The following is a 16341-nucleotide window of genomic DNA, read 5'->3' on the forward strand; positions in this document are numbered from 1 at the left end:
AACCTGCTCCAGAAAAGCTGCATTTCACTTGTGCTGAATACAGAGAGGGACTTATCTATGTCTAGAAGAGGCAAATGAGGAGATGACAGATGCCTGTAAAGGTTTTAAGACAAGACACATCATATGCCAAAGTGTTTCAGTGGCAGCGGGGATTTTCTTTGCAGGAGAATGGAATGAGCCCGATTTTGAAAAATAAATTTTACAATGAAATCATAATAGAGCAGGGAAACAAAGGAATTGGTTGTTAGCTGCAATTGTATTCTCTACATGCCATTTTAATAAATTTTGGGATATGACAGTTAGTGGTTTACTGTTAGCTCACTCAAAACAAATGAGCGTACAAATAAAAGACTAAGTTAGTTCACACTCCCTGCCTTTAGCAACCTGAGGGACAAAATGGAACAACAGAAATGGAGTTATCCTTGTCCTCTGGACTTTGACATCCAAGCATCTGGGAGACAGAAAAGTCCTTCCCCGGCTGAAGAGAACGTGGGGTGGGAGTGCTAGAGCAGAAGGATGTGTGAGGAACTCCCACCCTGGGGCCAGGATGCAGCACCTGACACAGGGCACAGGGGCACTGGCAGGGGCCCAGAGGGAAGGGATGGACACTGCAGGGCTGACAATCCTGCCATGTTTATGAGCTGTAAGCTCCAGGAAATGTTCCACATAGCCCTCATAGTTCTCTGCCTTCAGACTTCAACGCACACGCGTGCACGCTCACACCATCCCTTCTTAAATTTCCTTTGAGGTTTCCATGCACTGCTATTTTCCCCACAGGAGCTGCTTCTCCCCACAGGCTCTGTGCTGCACTGTGCTCTGCCCTGCCATGCATAGAGGCCAAGTTGCATGCACTGGGCACAGTTTTGTCACTGCTTTGGGGAGACCATAGAGTGAGATGTACAATATTGACCAAGTGGTCTCACTGAAGTTATCGCTGATCTAAAAGATAAGATAAGGAATTCATTACATATTCCCTGCTCTCACAGAAAGCACCATTTCCAGGTCCAATGGGTCACTTATCACCTCCTTTGAGGCCTATAGCTGTACTTGGAATAAGATTAACAAAAAGAGATCTCAGATAGCGCTGAATAAATAGTCAGCTTGGGTAAAAAAAAAAAAAAAAAAGAAGACAAATAAATTCCAGAATATAACTTCTTTTGACTCTGAGGAGACAGAACATAGATCTGTTAACTGAGCCTAAGAACAAAATGAGAAGTCCCTTGGAAATCTAGATTTATACACACATGAACACGTGTGTAGATACATAAATATATGTGTCTATGTGTACATATCTTCTTTCATCTATACAGTTATTATATATTGTATTCAAGCCCTAACTGTGCAAAGAGAATGTGATCCATCTTTGAGCCTTTTTTCCCTGTGCCCTGTTGTCCAGATGTAAGCTGTGAAACACATCCAAGTTCCTTAGAACGGGGAGTGTCGAGCCAGGCAGTTCAGGCTGAGCTGTTCCAGTTATCACTCCATTGAAAACGAAAAACAAATTCAAATAACAGAGGCTGTGTTTGATTCTGGATCTTTCTGGGTTTTCTTTCTCTAGTTCCCACCCCCACAGCCTCACCTCTCTCCTACCCTTCCCTACTTACCATAAAGTTATGATGCCCTTTGCTATAATAATGAATGGAATTCCCAGATTATTATTTTAGGGGCTTAACTGATTCTCAGTGGTTTTCATGTGTTTAGCACTTATACAAAGAGGCTTTTTCATATGTCTTTCAGTAAATATACAAATAGGCTTGGAGTCAGTATCCATTTTAATAGTTTCACCAGATAGTCACATTTATTTTCAGAGATTTTTTTTTTTTCCCTCCTTGCATTTTTGCATCTCTCTGCATGCAGCTGTACTACGCGTCCAACTACAAACCTGGACCTGGCATCAGCAAGCAGAATATCTCCATCCTTAAAGTAATGTTTTTATACAAAGATTTATACCTGTACAACACTCACTGCACAAAACTCTAAATGTATATAAGAGCAAGACTGTTGGAACTTCTCTTCCTCTTCTGTGTGTTATTTATTTCCAAGTAATCTCAGCTGAGAGCTTTCTGATGCTGTCACAATGGCTAGTTTTATATTGGACATTTTTCCCAATACAGATGTGCAGCTATTTGCCTTTTCTTTACCTCTCTGTAAATGCCACATGGACAGAAATCATTGAGTTACCAGATCATACATTTATTTTTCTGATATATTATGCTGTTTGATGTCATGTTGACATGTAATTGATGTTGGTTTTGCTTTTTTTTGGTCTTTGCTTTGTTTCTTGGTTTCAATAAAAAGAGAATTTAAAAAAGGCTGTAGAGTGATGACTTAAGGCACTGACAGACATGAACATAGTATGCATCTCTTTTATGATGTGCTGCTGAGTAAATGGGTATATTTCTAGCTTTAGATAACATATAGGAGACCTCTGAATTTTTACTGTATAGTGAAGTATTTGTACAAGCCTAGCCTATAACCTCAAAAGAACTTCTTTCACTCACAAGAAGTACATACAGAACGTGTTTTCAATAAGGGCTTAACCCGTGATTTAAGAGTCAATAAAGAAAGATTTTCCATAAAGCAATGGGAAAGCAACAATAGAAATAAAATACAACATACCAAAGATTAAATATGTTCCATCAGCACAACAGTGTCTTTGTACAGTAAAGAGCAGAAGGGGATGATTAATAGTAAAATGGTATACATGTCAAAAGAAAAATAAATGCAATTTAGACAAAGTACACACTTATTAACAGAGAACATCATTTACAGTTATTCAGATGGAAGGAAGGCAAGGATGAAACTAGCAGAGAATCTATTTCACAACATGAAGCCACATTCATCTTGGTTCAGGCTTCCCCCCCTCTACAGCTGCAAAATAAAAATACTGGTGAAATCCTTGCTGATATAAAATTAATGCCTAAGTATCCAGCAACTTCAGCAGAATCAGGATTTCACTGAATATACTTTAAGGTGCAGCTTTACTAGGCAGACCCCGTGGATCACCAGTGGGAATGGGTGCACATTTCCCCCTGGTTCCCACTGCAGTCCCCACCAGCTCCAACAGCCTTGGCACCAGACCTTCCTAAAGGGGACCCGAGGCTGTGGAGTGCTTCCCACTCACCCTCCTCCTGAAAGGTCAATAACAGGGGCAACAGATGCCTGGGGCTCTCCTAGGTGCCTCTACCAGGCACTGGGTTTTGGGGCGTGGGGAGGAAGGGAGGAATGGAGGCACTTTAAAACAAGCCCAGAGACCTGGTTAAGCTTAAACCAGTGAAAGACAGATTAAGGTGCCTGATGGGCCAAACCTACCAGCACCTACCAGAAAGTTGCCACCTGAGACCAACTGAAAGGTTCAACAGGAACTAGTCCAGCATGGCAATATACTATGAGAAGATTTTGGGAAGCCTCTTCTGGATTTGCCAGAAGCATTACGAAAACGACCAGATGCAAACTTAGTATTTCAAACATCCCAAGTTTTGAGCTAGAAAGATAGAAATATGCTATCAGCTCGTAACACTCTCTGCAGAACCACAGGGCCCCCTGAAGGTGCCCCAGCAGTGTGCCAGTCGAGCCTGTTTGTGGAAAACACCTTCCACAATGAAATGCAATTATCACTAAATATATTAAAAATGGGAAAGTACAAAAGAGAAGGAAAACTACCATTTCATTCTGCATGTAAGAAACATTCTATATGATATCTCCATAAACTCCACCCACAGTGCTCTAGTATTTCCAAATAAACCAACACAAAATAAATATGTTTTTAGAAGGTAGAGAAGAAAGGTAAATTTTAAACGAAAAATAAAGTTTGGAGAAATTGCAAATGAAAAAACAACAAAGTTTAAAACATAAATTTTTGTTCCATATTATTTCTAGAAATTTCTACCACTGCTACTTTGCGTACATAGTTACACACACAAAATGGGAAAGAGAAACAGAAGGAGAAGGGTTATAACTTCCCCAATAATTACCTGGGAAAGAGCCTTACTCTCCTGATACATGGTCTCAGTAGAAACCAGACATGGAATTAAAGCCTATATTTCTTAATATGCATGGGTTTAGGGCACATGAGACAGAAACATGGCCAAAGTGGTAGATCTAAAACATACTTCTCAAAACACCCATTCTCAAAGCTCCTTTTCAATTACCTCTCTCAAAATCGTAAGATGTCCCAAAAATATTTTGATTATGGTCTAATCTATCCTGTGTGACCCTTGCAGAAATGATTCTTTGCAACTCTGGCAAGTTTCTTTCTCTACCACTTTTGTGAAATGAATGACTCCTTCGATTTGCAAGGAAGTTCTCAGGCTCTCTGCATTATAGGACTATTATTATCAGAACTCATTGAGCTCTTGCTGTGTTCACAGATTTAAATCTGAAAGCCAGAAATTATAAACATATACCTCATTCAAGATAGAACACGCAAGCACACATTATACAAATTATTTCTGTAGTGTACATTATAGCTACAAAAAGAATGACATCAGGAAACTTTATTAGCATCAGACAAGAGCCTCAAATCCTAAATCAGCTCACACAATTTCTCTTTTTCTCAACTCCCTTTGATTTTTTTTGCCTATTAAAGCCAATTGCTATACAAGTTAATGCCTGATGCTCTTGAAGTCACACAGAAATTTACTTGTCATGTTATCCTGATATAACATTCTATATGGCAGTTAAATGGAGCACCACAGCCACCACCTATTTGTTGCCTAAATTGCCTGCCATCCTATGATTTTAATCCCACTCATCAATTGTCTTCAGGATTTTGTATTTTTTGAAAACAGGTATTTCTGCACCTTCTAACTAAACTTGAAGGTTGCCCACAGTGCAGGACATGAATGGAAACATTTAAACAGAAATGCTCCAATGTATTCCCAGCAAGAAAAAAAAATCATCAGAAAGATAATAGAACTCAAAACTAAACTCAGCATTCCCACTTTCTAAAATTTTAGGTGTAAAATAACGCTGTATCAATAAGGCCAAGAAATTCTCTCTATGAATGAAAGAATTGCAAGACATGAACAGGTCAAGGAAATACATAAGAATGAAAGGTATAAAAGGAGAGAAAATTGTAATTACATCATGAATAAAGTCAATAAAATAACTCCCTATCCTCCTTTCAAAATACCAGAGTAGTATAGAAATTATTTGCAATATTATTATCATTTTAGCAACACTACAATACACATTTTATTACCAATCCATTCCCTGTAATTCTAAGAACTATGAGGTAAATTGTGATTCCCACAAAAGTGTGCATCTAAATTACACACAATAGTCTCACTAAAGAGTATCCAGGCCTTTAGGAAAGTTCCAAGGAGGTGATCTGATTTCAATCCTGTCATACTTTTAAGCAAATGTAGATTGACTTAAAGTAAACATTGCAGGAGGGAGCTCATGCTCCAGGCTTCACCAAGCAATCAGCAAGGCATCTGACACGCTACAGAAAACCTGCAAAACCCAGCAAATAAATCTTGTAACACCCATTCAGTACCCTACGAAGCACACAGTGGGGAGCTGACACATTATTAACTGACTGTAATTTTCACAAACTGTAACATACTAAGAGCTTTATGACATACATGTGGTGAAATAGATTTTTATCTATTATAAATGCCCCTGTTTTCAAAGCGCATTAATCAAGATGCTTCGAATAAATCATTGGGTCATGTTTGTTTTTAAGTTAGGAGCATCAAAAATACTAAACATTACAGTAAGAAGGCATGGGAAATATCTCCATCTCATGACTTCACTCTAACAAAATCACAAGCTTTTGATGATGCAGTAGTTATGTGTAATACAACAAAGGGACTGACTCAAGCAACAAAAAAGATAAACTTGGAACAAGCAATTGTCACAAAGTGGTGCTTCCCTTGAGTGTGGGGTTTTCAACTACACTATATTTTTATACAAACTTGCTTTAACTCTGCTCTTTCAATGAAAGTAAATCCACAAGGGACAATGCAGGTTCCAAGGAAGCTCTAATGCCGTCCAGAGGGAAAGAATTGAAGATGATATGACACAGACATCAACTCTCAGCCAAAGCATCTTTCCTTTTGCCCTGGTGAGGATTTATACAACTTCACAGAGACAAACCTCACCTGTCTCTCTCAGGAACAGCAGAAAGCACTCCTGCAAGTGACAGACCACTGGCTTTTGAAGCCTTACATTGTTCTGCCACACACAGGAATAACTTGAGGTCCCAAAGGTTCATAGAAGAAAATGGAACTTTGCCAACTCTCATTACTGCCTGCCAACCTGTAGATAATCTTCTTGTACTGTACTTCATCTGATACTTTCACATTTACAGCCCTTTACAATACTCAGCAGTTTCTATTTAAATAGAAGTAGACAAGATTAAAAAAATAAACTTAAAGTAGAAAATACAGGCTAGATGTGAAAACTGAGAGCATTTTCCTCACTATTGTCCATTATTCTTTAATGTATCATTCTCTTTCTGCATGTAGGCCAAAAAAATAAATCCAATGTAAACACAAAAGGCAAATACCTTTTGAAGGCCAAGCAAATATTTGAAAAGCAAAAAAGAGATTCTGCTTTTATCTCCAGATCACCCTACAATTTAATGGTTAGTGGAGGGGGGGGGGTTCTTTTCCCCTTTCTTTCTTGTTTTTCTTTTTCACTTTAGTTCAGGGAATGCAGCAGGGGCAGGTCCACACCTCATACTCACAGAATGGTTATCAACCTATAAACCACAATAATAGGATAACAAAGGTTGGGTAGCTATGCCACGTTTGTAACAGAGGGAAAAAATTGGCACTATCCAAAGCCATAAGGCAAAATCCAATGTATTCAAAGTCTTGATCCAGTATTATTTCTAAATTATGAAAATCACATGCTTGACCTTGTAATCTGATGTCTAAGTTATAAGCAAAGTGCAGGTGCCTGTATGAAGCTTAATGGTCTTTATGAGGTTTCATGAAATTAAATTAATACCACTCCATGGACGAGAGAGGCTTGTGTCTTCAGCCATGACAATGGTATTAAACAGAACTGCAGAGAAAAAGGGAAAGATTATCTGCAAAACATTACCAGTGAGTCCACAATCACCTAGCAGGAAGAGCAAATGACTGACAGTTTTCAAAAAAGTTTTGAGGTGGGTATAAATCTGTTGATTTATACCCAAAATGCAACAAGGCCCACTTTTGTTTTTGGTACCTTATTCCTAGTCCATGATTCTGAAGTCACCAGAGAACACAAATGTACAGTAGTTCAATACTGATACTCTCAGGCCAATAGCAAATCTCTACCAATCACACACAACTCTCAGAAATTCCACAAAAACTGTGTATCACATAATGAGAATCAGTGCTTTCTTAAATTGTATATAAAAAAATCCCTAAATTATCATTAAAATAAAGCCATCAGTGACAATGTTATTAAAAAACTGGTGCAACTTTTGGGGTTAACCACTTGCCCACTGACTTCAAGAATGAAAGAAAACATTTCATATGGGTTCAAGCTGTAAAGTACATGTACCTTATTATCTTTTATGGGACAGAAAAGTGATAAACACTTCTTATAATTAAAGAAGTCTGATCAGCAAAGCGGGATGAATACTAGAAAACAGAATTAATACTTGCTTAATCTTGTAAGAAACAAAGCTATTAAAAAACCCTATTTTCCAGCAAACACAAAAAATCTAATTAAGCATCTGAAAGCTATTTTGATTAGGTTAATTTTCAGTTTTCACAATATAATATCATATTAGAAGATCATGGTATTCTATAGAAGATGGTAACAGAAACAATGAGAAAAGGAATTGTTCCAGACAACTACATCAATTAGGAGACACAAGCCCTTCACAGACTGCTACAGATATTGCCACAAAGATATTTTTTAAAGATTTTTCTCCTGAAATCTTTCTTTAAAAAAAAATTTAAAATATTTTTTTTTAAATTGGCAAAAATATCAATAGTATCTCTATAAGAGACAGTATCTCTATAATAGATCTCTATAATCCCTGAAGACAACTTTAATAATATCTTAGCTAATAATTAAACATGTACAATGTTCAATTCTCTATTTGTTTAACAATATAAATCCTGCAAGTGCAAGGTAGAACACAGGGATGGCCATGGGCCCATTGCCATGCTAAAACCTAAAACTGACCCATGCATTACACAAAAAAAACTGCTACAAATGGCCTGGAAGAATCATCAGCACTCTCAAGTACTCCTGATATTATCAAGTAATTCTCAATTTTTGCTGGTAGTGTATTAGTTCTCTAAATTATAGACTGTCATCTCTGTAAGTAGAATTACATGGAAGACAGTATTTTTAAGCAAGTATGAAGCTTTGGGTCAAATATAATTATGAAAATCACAGAGTAGCACTGTGCACATGTACATTCGTGACCATTAGGTGAACATATACGTTTAGCTATGTATTTGCATATGTAGAATGCATATAAATAATGGATGAAACGGACTTGTATCTATGTGTGCATGCATTTGTGTGCATGCTTATATACACAGATACATAAATATGGAGGTAAAAGTTCTCTACCCTGCATATAATTATATGTTGTTTAGACTGACACACCTATACATAATATGGATGGAATTCACTATGCTAATTGTTAGTATTGAGAACTACAGTAATTGATATAGTGCTTGCTCACAAATTTTCTAAAGCAGGGATCTCTTCCCACTCCGGTTCTAAAAACAATATTACAGATTCACAAAGCTATACATTTTTTAACAACAAATAGTTTTTCTTTCAATTGCCACTGTATGATAAAGTCTCTAGATTTGGTTGGTATCAGTCAACACATGTGGTGTAGTTCCAATAATAATTTTTGAAGAGGTATTTTACCATACTAGCACATTTTTTATACTAAAATGGTTGCTTCACTGCTGGAGCTAAGGAAGTAAAATCAGAACATCACCCTTGATAAATTAAAATTTCTCAAACTTATATGATCATCTGTGACCTAAGGCATGTTGACTGTACCCTTAAAAGATAATGAATGGTATGATAGGGGAAAAAAAAACATTTATAAAAAGGATCAATAATTTATTTCCAGGTTTCTTTCTAATTTATTACCTGAAAACTTCAGTTTTAGGAAAATGAGAAAGTGACATTTCTCATGCAATGCAGAAATTATTAGTGATACTAGTAGATGAAGTAGTCACTTTTATTCATTACCCTCTTTGAAAGAAAACAAAAGAAAAAGAAAACAAAGCCAATAGCAGAGAGCAGGAGACAGAGGACCCAGTAACTCTGGATTCCATGTCACAGCTGTAGGGTGCAGAAGAGAATAACCCTAATGAAGTCCATATACTATCTTTAGAACTATATCAGTACAGCTCAAAGCAGACTCTGATCCTCCCTGAAACACAAAGCTGCTATTACTGATTATTGTTGTAGTTGACTTCGACATCAATTCCAAAACTCAGCTCTTTCTTTGCGATAGGAAGTCCAGGCAAGTACGCACTGAATGCCTAGATCTGAACCCTGACAAGCCAGAGAGGCTTATTATTCTGCTGCTTATAACACAGCAGCTCCCTTCCTAATAGGCATTTAGAACAAAACAATGTTTCTCTCCTGCAGGGTTTTATTTGGCTTTTAGATTAAACAACGCTCTAGGTTAGCAATCAGGTTTATCAGACAGTTGTCATGGGGTCACCAGCAGCTATTTTGTTTTCGCTCAGCCCTGTGCTCTCTAAGGTGGTGACAGTGTTAAACAGACTACAGCTGATGGGAAAAGTAGAAGGATGAACCAACAGCATCCTAAAAATTATTTTTTCCAAAGGAAAAGCGCTCTATTGAAAAATCACAGACAAGAGAGATTCAGTATAAACTAGTAAACCATATGCATTACCTCAATAAATTCTAAAAGCCCACCCTGGTAAAGCAAGAACAAGGACAGTTCATATTTAGCTCACATTTTTCATGCAAAAAATTGGGGTGTATGCTTGTACATGTGGCTTTTTAAAATCCAAGTTAATATGGTGGTAGAACAACTCTTTAAATTGAAACTAGACAAGCACAGTCTGGATGAAAACTTTGCTTTGAAAAAAAAAAAAAAAAAAGAGCATAAACAATTAGGATCTGGCTACTGCAATGCTCCCTGAGGTTTAAACACGTGTAAAATGCCAGGAAACTTGCACATGAGCATAAACTACTAGACAGCAGACAAACTGTTAGATAATTTTTACTTTATCCATTCCTGTTCAGAGGTAGAAAGGCCAAAAGGATGTGCAGCTGAAGGACCCAGCTTTGGCCTTCTCCCAGAACCACAGAGTTTGCTTGCTTGACCTACTGAAGCAGAAAGTGCCCTGAAAAAATCTCCACTTTGTTCTGAACACCCCTGTTTGCCTCCAACACTGAACACCTGCACATCACAGCCTCCTCAGTAAGGTCTGCAAAGAAACTCATTTGTGGGAAAACAGTCTGCTGTCCTTTGGCTCTCACAAACTTGGGTGATTACAATCAAAGTAAATGTGCTGTGGGTTTTGTCTTGGGTGCTTGTTTTTCTGCGTTTTTTTTACTACCATTAAAACATTTGGCCTAAGGACCACAGAATAATTAATAACTACACCAACACTGATTTGGACTTGGAAAGAAATGCCAGCAGATTTTCCTCTGGCATCTATAAAAATGCACCCAAAAGGTGTGTAGTAAAGACAGGGGATTACATTTTACAGTTCTATGGGTGTTATGGGCTATCATCCACTACAGCCACAGAACTCTAGTCAGAAGGTGAAAAATGACACGTGTTGGATTGCTCCAGGATTTAGTAGCTGAAAATAACGTGTCTTTGAGAATACACGGCTTCATGAGTATGTCTTTTTAAAAAACTACTGGACTATGCTGGGTGTAATAAGGAACACATGTCACTCCTACTTCAGATGAGGAAAAAAAAAGGAAAGAAAATGTTTTCCTTTAGCAGCATGTGATTCAATTAACTCTTTAAGCTCTTCTCTTTTTGCAGCTGTTGAAAATATAATTATTTTCCAAAAGACAGCAAAAATTATAGCCCCAAAGGCAAAATGAAGTCTTATATGATTTTTCTCTGTTATCAGACATGGATCAAGTGCTCATAAACACCTATATACCTAAACAGCTCTTTTGAAATACATGGAACATTACAGAGTCTGCAGAAAGCAAAATCCACAAGACACTAGGCCTGTTTTATTCTGATATTTAGGTTGGGTTAGTTCAACTTGTCTTTTCAGCCCTAGCATTTTACAATTTATTTTCTTCTAGGAGAGTTCTGTAATTCTACGTTCTCTCTTTAGTATCTTGTAGAGATAGACACCTGTATGCATGAAAATGCCCCGAATTTGTCCTTTTTCCCCAACTTCTACATAATTTTATATCTGACCACTCTATGCTGCTGGTGTTCCATAAGGACTCTGTAAAAGCTGGAGTTGTTCTTGAGCTCTTTTGGTGACATTACAGCAAGGCTAAGCATCACCTGCACCATATTTATCTACTTGTTTATGAAAGACTTTCCCCCTCATTGTGTGGATAACTGACCTTAGCCATAGCTAATAAGACATGAGCTTCCTTGAACTATGCAGCTTTACACTGAATCTTGTAAAACACCTCAGTGTTATCCATAGAGCTTCACTGAGCTCCTAATGACCTGAAACACGTTCCCTCTCCAGTACTGTCACCACAGACAAGGTGTGGTCCAAGAAACAAAAATAACCTGGCCCAAACTTTGCTTTGGCCATCTGTTTGCGTAGACAAGCTTCTTCCTGGCTATCAGGTTGTTATAAAGTAGAGAATCAAGCAACATACAGATATTTATGCTCCACCCTCTGCACCATCTCAGCTCACTGCACCAACCATGTCGTGGCAAGAACGGCTTGCTTGCTGCAGGCTAACTGCTTCTGCAGCCTCGCCTGAGTGCAGCTGTGTGTCTAGTTAGTCAGAGACCTCTGGAGCTTCATGTCTCCTTGACATTAAGCCTTTAAACAGGTTGGGATCTACACAGTCTGCGTTGAAGAAAATACAATTTTACTTAACATGAACACCCTGCTCAAACTAGTTCCAGTAAATCAGATGATGTTCTTATCAACCTATTCCAGACACGTCTAACTTTTTGGTTGGGTTTTTATTTTTCTCCTTTTTTTTTTCCTGTAATACACAACAGAGAACAGGAACTGGCACAAAAGCAGTGGTGCCAGCTAAACTGCTTTCTAGGGGGACATTTTTCCCAGGTTACGCTATTGTGTTGTTGAAACAAGTCACTGGAATGGACACAAAAACCCCAGAGTTTCTGCTTGATATCTTTTGTTTCTATCTTTTGCTTAAGAACATTACTTTTATCCCAGTTGATATAAATAATAATAATTAAAATAACAGCTAATTTACACTGGTTTATAGCTGAGGGGGATCAAGACTGTTTCTGTTCATTTGCTGGTTTAGGATTCTGTCAATAAGCTAATGCTTACAATTAATTTTAAAATGAACCAGTTGAACCAGTACAGTGCTAGAGCTCAAGTGTCAACTACATACATACATGAAATACAATAAATCCTGAAGTACTACTTCAAAATCCAACTAATTTGTCTAATTTGTGGTTAATACACACATAAGTAATATAATCACCTTCATCATTCCAAATAAGCATACAGAGAGTTTCATTTTGTGCTTTACTTTTTCCCCAACAGCTCTATAGTAGTTGTTCCTGATGATGTTCCAAGCAGAGCATTCCTAAGAGTCACTCGTGCAGGAAAACAGTTGAGCTAAACTCAAGTTGCCAGCTCTTTTCTAATTTTAAGTTTAGCTCTCCCATTCTGAAGGAAGCACTCCTCCCCAATACTAGTTAAAAGAGCTTACCTAATTTAACTTTCATTTTTTCCTTAAACATCTGGGAAATTTCATTTCTCTAATCAGTTTCTTACTTTCCTCCACTAATTACAATCTTGTTTTTTCTACGTATATCATTTCCTGTGTGATAATTTTTTCATCATTGGGTTTCTTGCTCTTTATATATTTCCTAGATGCCGGTGATCAAACTCGGAAAATGCAACTCCCCGTTCTTCCTTAAAATACTCAGCTAAAATGTGCCTCCGGAAGTTATTTGCCTCTATGTATATCTGAATATTTAGCGTGGCTCCCAAAATGCCCTGATATTTGTTGCCCTGACAGCTCAGTCGTCAGCAAATTCTAGGACTTTAGTTTACTCTAACGTGGTGAGACGCCCTTCAGAGGACTTGGCCACCAGCTGTCCCCGTGCTCGAGGAGGCCAAAGTCACACGCGACGCAATGACACTGTCAGACAAACGCCACTTCTCCCTTTCACTTTCCCACTGCCTCTTCTTCCTTTCTCTTTCTCCTTCGCCTTAGGCCATATCTTATTCCCATTGCCAAAATTAGAAGGTCTCTTCTTCCTTTCTCTACGGGTCATGAAAAGTTACCCCATGGAACTACATTGCTAGAGGGGCTCAGCCTTTAAATTTGGAACGCTTTAGGTTTTATCCATGTTTTCCCTCTTGTATCACCACAATCCCTTTCAGACAGCTTTCAGGCTGTTTCATACATAACAGGCTAAAATCTGGGCTCTCTTTCACGAAGGCAGATACTGCAGTCACATCGTGCACATACTGAATTTCGTTCTACAAGCAAATCAGGATTTTTTTAAGTGCTACTAATTGAAGTAACAGCACACAACTAGGAAAAGTTATCGAATGCTGAACACAGACTTTCTAGTTTCCACAGCACTAGACTATCATCTAACACTTGTACACAGCTCCTATATTAAGCTAAATAGTAAAGACTACATTGAAAAACATAAATGTTTATCATATCTATATATTAGTGTCAGGGGCAGAAATTTAAAAGTTTTCCCAAGATTGGGCTTTGAGCTTTTTTAAAAAATTACCAAAATTATGAGATTATATTCAACTAACCTAATTGTTTCATTTGCATTTCTCTGTATAAACACAATGGAATGTTTACCAAACATCTATTTTCTTCTAACCCCAGATCATAGATTTTTGAAACCCCACCAAAAAAAAAAAAACCACAAAACCAAAAACTTTTAACAAACAGAAATGTGTTCACAATATCAAAACAAACATAAAAAATAATTCCTACAGTGTGAAAACTGAAATCTAATAACTCTGAATGAAAGAGCTCTGCAACACAAAAGTTGCTGTAACCCCCACAATATGTCCAAGCATGACTAAAGACAGACTTACATAATATATTAGCTTGCAATTGCAAAGGACTCCTCAGGTTTTGTAATCAGTTCTCACCCTTAACCGCAAACCAGGAAAGAATTGTAATGATATTTCACAGCTACATACACTGCGTAGCTCAGAAATATGGCTTAGAAATGTATCTTCTTACCAAAGTTAAACACAAGTTTAATTTCTTTCATTCATTTTAGGAAACTGAGGATCAACATATGCTGTTTCACATGCTGATACTTTAAGTAAAATAACAAAGATTCTTTTAAAAACTAAACTCTCTTATAATGAAAAGCAGAAAGAAAAGATTTTGTTCCTTTGAGAAGATGATTAGCTTACCTGGTTTTGCCATTCCACACCGACAGCCCGAACAATATTATCAGCTCTTCAGGTACTAATTCTTGCTAACTGGAAGGATATTTTCTCTCTTGCTGGATTAATAATCAACTTTCCTGATAGTTCATTTGTAATTCTCTGCTGGTTAACCCTTTGCAGGGCTCCCATTCTGAATGAAGCAGCCTACAGTCCTCGGCTCATTGTAATACAAAAATAACAAAACACAGGCTAGATAATAAATGAGAACTAAATAGCAAGCTAAAGAGAAAAATTAAGAATATATTACCTTAAAAAACTAAAAGCTTACAAACACTGAAAACAAGACTTCCTTTCTCTGAAAGACTCTAATTACTTAACCTAGTTGCTGGTAAAACAATGCATCAACAACCTGGGAGCTGTAAAGTCCAATGGCTCATACGACTGCAGGCTCCCAGGAAGCCACAGCTCGACCTCTCATCTTCAGCCAGCCAGCAAGTATGACACATGCCTGCCTAATTCTGAAAATAACATATTTTATTAGTGAATAGTGTGCTGAGAAATTGCCACAGTTATCAGTTTGCGCAAGGCCACCCATCTGTGTTGTCAGAAAGCAAGAGCAAGAGTGGCCAGGAGTAAAAATGAGATAAGAGAGGCCCAGAATAGCCAAAAAGGGGAGTTCAAATGAGGTCAGAACAGTTTAAGATGGGATACCTAAAAATTATATATTATTTTTATTTTCAAGTGTAATAGTAGTATATTACATACATATTATCCATTTCAAAAAATTCAATACAGCTCTGGCAGCTCTATTGTAAAATGAGTAAAAGTATTATAAAACAAACCCGGTAAAAGAGTTCAGAGATCTCATATAAGAAAGTGGAACATTCTGGAAATGCTTACCTAGAGAAATTAGTCTTTAGGAAATATGTGATGGACCTTGGGACATGCTTTAATTGTGAACAGAGGTAAGAGGAAAAGAAAAATAAACTTGTTGCATAGATGACTAAGGCATAATACTACAAAGATAGGGAACTAATAAGAGAGGGGGAAAATGTCTTTCTGAAAAACAGTAAATTGGAGGTTTGGATGCTCTTGGAAAAATATAAGAGGTGACAGCTCTATTCACTAACAGAAATGCTTTCCTTATGAACTCTGCTATAGCTGTTGTATTAAATAATATGGCAGTAGTTCTGGTTTTCCCTTAAAACAAAGTCTCCTAAAGCTTCTGCATAGAGACTAAAGATGAGACTTTATCTATTTCCTTTTGCATAAGAGTAGTCCTAAAGCTAATCTATTTTTACACAACTATAGGTCTCTGCTCTCTGTTCAGCAGTGCTTAATACAGTTTGCAGTAAACTTTCAGCAATATGTGCTGTAGAATTTATGATAAAATGCTGTAAAGTTTTGAAGCAAATTTATTTCATATTTATAGCTAATTTTATTCTGTGTTTGAAGGAAAACCTTTTAGGGACGCCAATAATGTGAGAAAGCTACAACAACTGAATTTATTGTTAAGCATCACATCAGTGGTACTCCTGGGGACTCCTCTTCATGGGAAGAAAGCTTAAACAACATTTTCTAACACATTGGATTTCTTCCCAGAGATGTGATGGCCTACAGAGGCAGTGCTGAACAAAGCAGGCTGAAATAGTAAGTCTGTAAACAACCCTCTTCAGAGGATGGCCACAAATAAGTGCAACTTTGTTTAATAAAGGCGAATTATAGTTATCTTTTGTTCTGTAGTAGGTGCATTATCTTTCTCTCCTGTTCCACCTGACTAAACTGGTAGTATCTTTTCTATCACCTGACTGAATATTGGCTGGAAATAATGGGACCAAACAATCCACTA

General features: G+C 37.4%; 1 protein-coding gene across 6 annotated transcripts in view; it reads right to left on the bottom strand.

The window, feature by feature from the left end:
* Positions 1 to 14990, bottom strand: part of SOX6 (SRY-box transcription factor 6) — a 257653-nt gene extending 242663 nt beyond the window's left edge. For 5 of the 6 annotated variants that reach the window (XM_059473935.1, XM_059473933.1, XM_059473934.1 and 2 more), the window contains exon 1: positions 14517 to 14990. The gene's annotated coding sequence lies outside the window, so the exon portion shown is untranslated. The remainder of the gene's footprint in view (positions 1 to 14516) is intronic. The other variant, XM_059473932.1, reaches the window with a different exon arrangement.
* Between the last annotated feature and the right edge of the window lie 1351 nt (positions 14991 to 16341).

This window comes from Ammospiza nelsoni, chromosome 6 (genome assembly GCF_027579445.1).
Source record: "Ammospiza nelsoni isolate bAmmNel1 chromosome 6, bAmmNel1.pri, whole genome shotgun sequence".
Classification (NCBI taxonomy): domain Eukaryota; kingdom Metazoa; phylum Chordata; class Aves; order Passeriformes; family Passerellidae; genus Ammospiza; species Ammospiza nelsoni.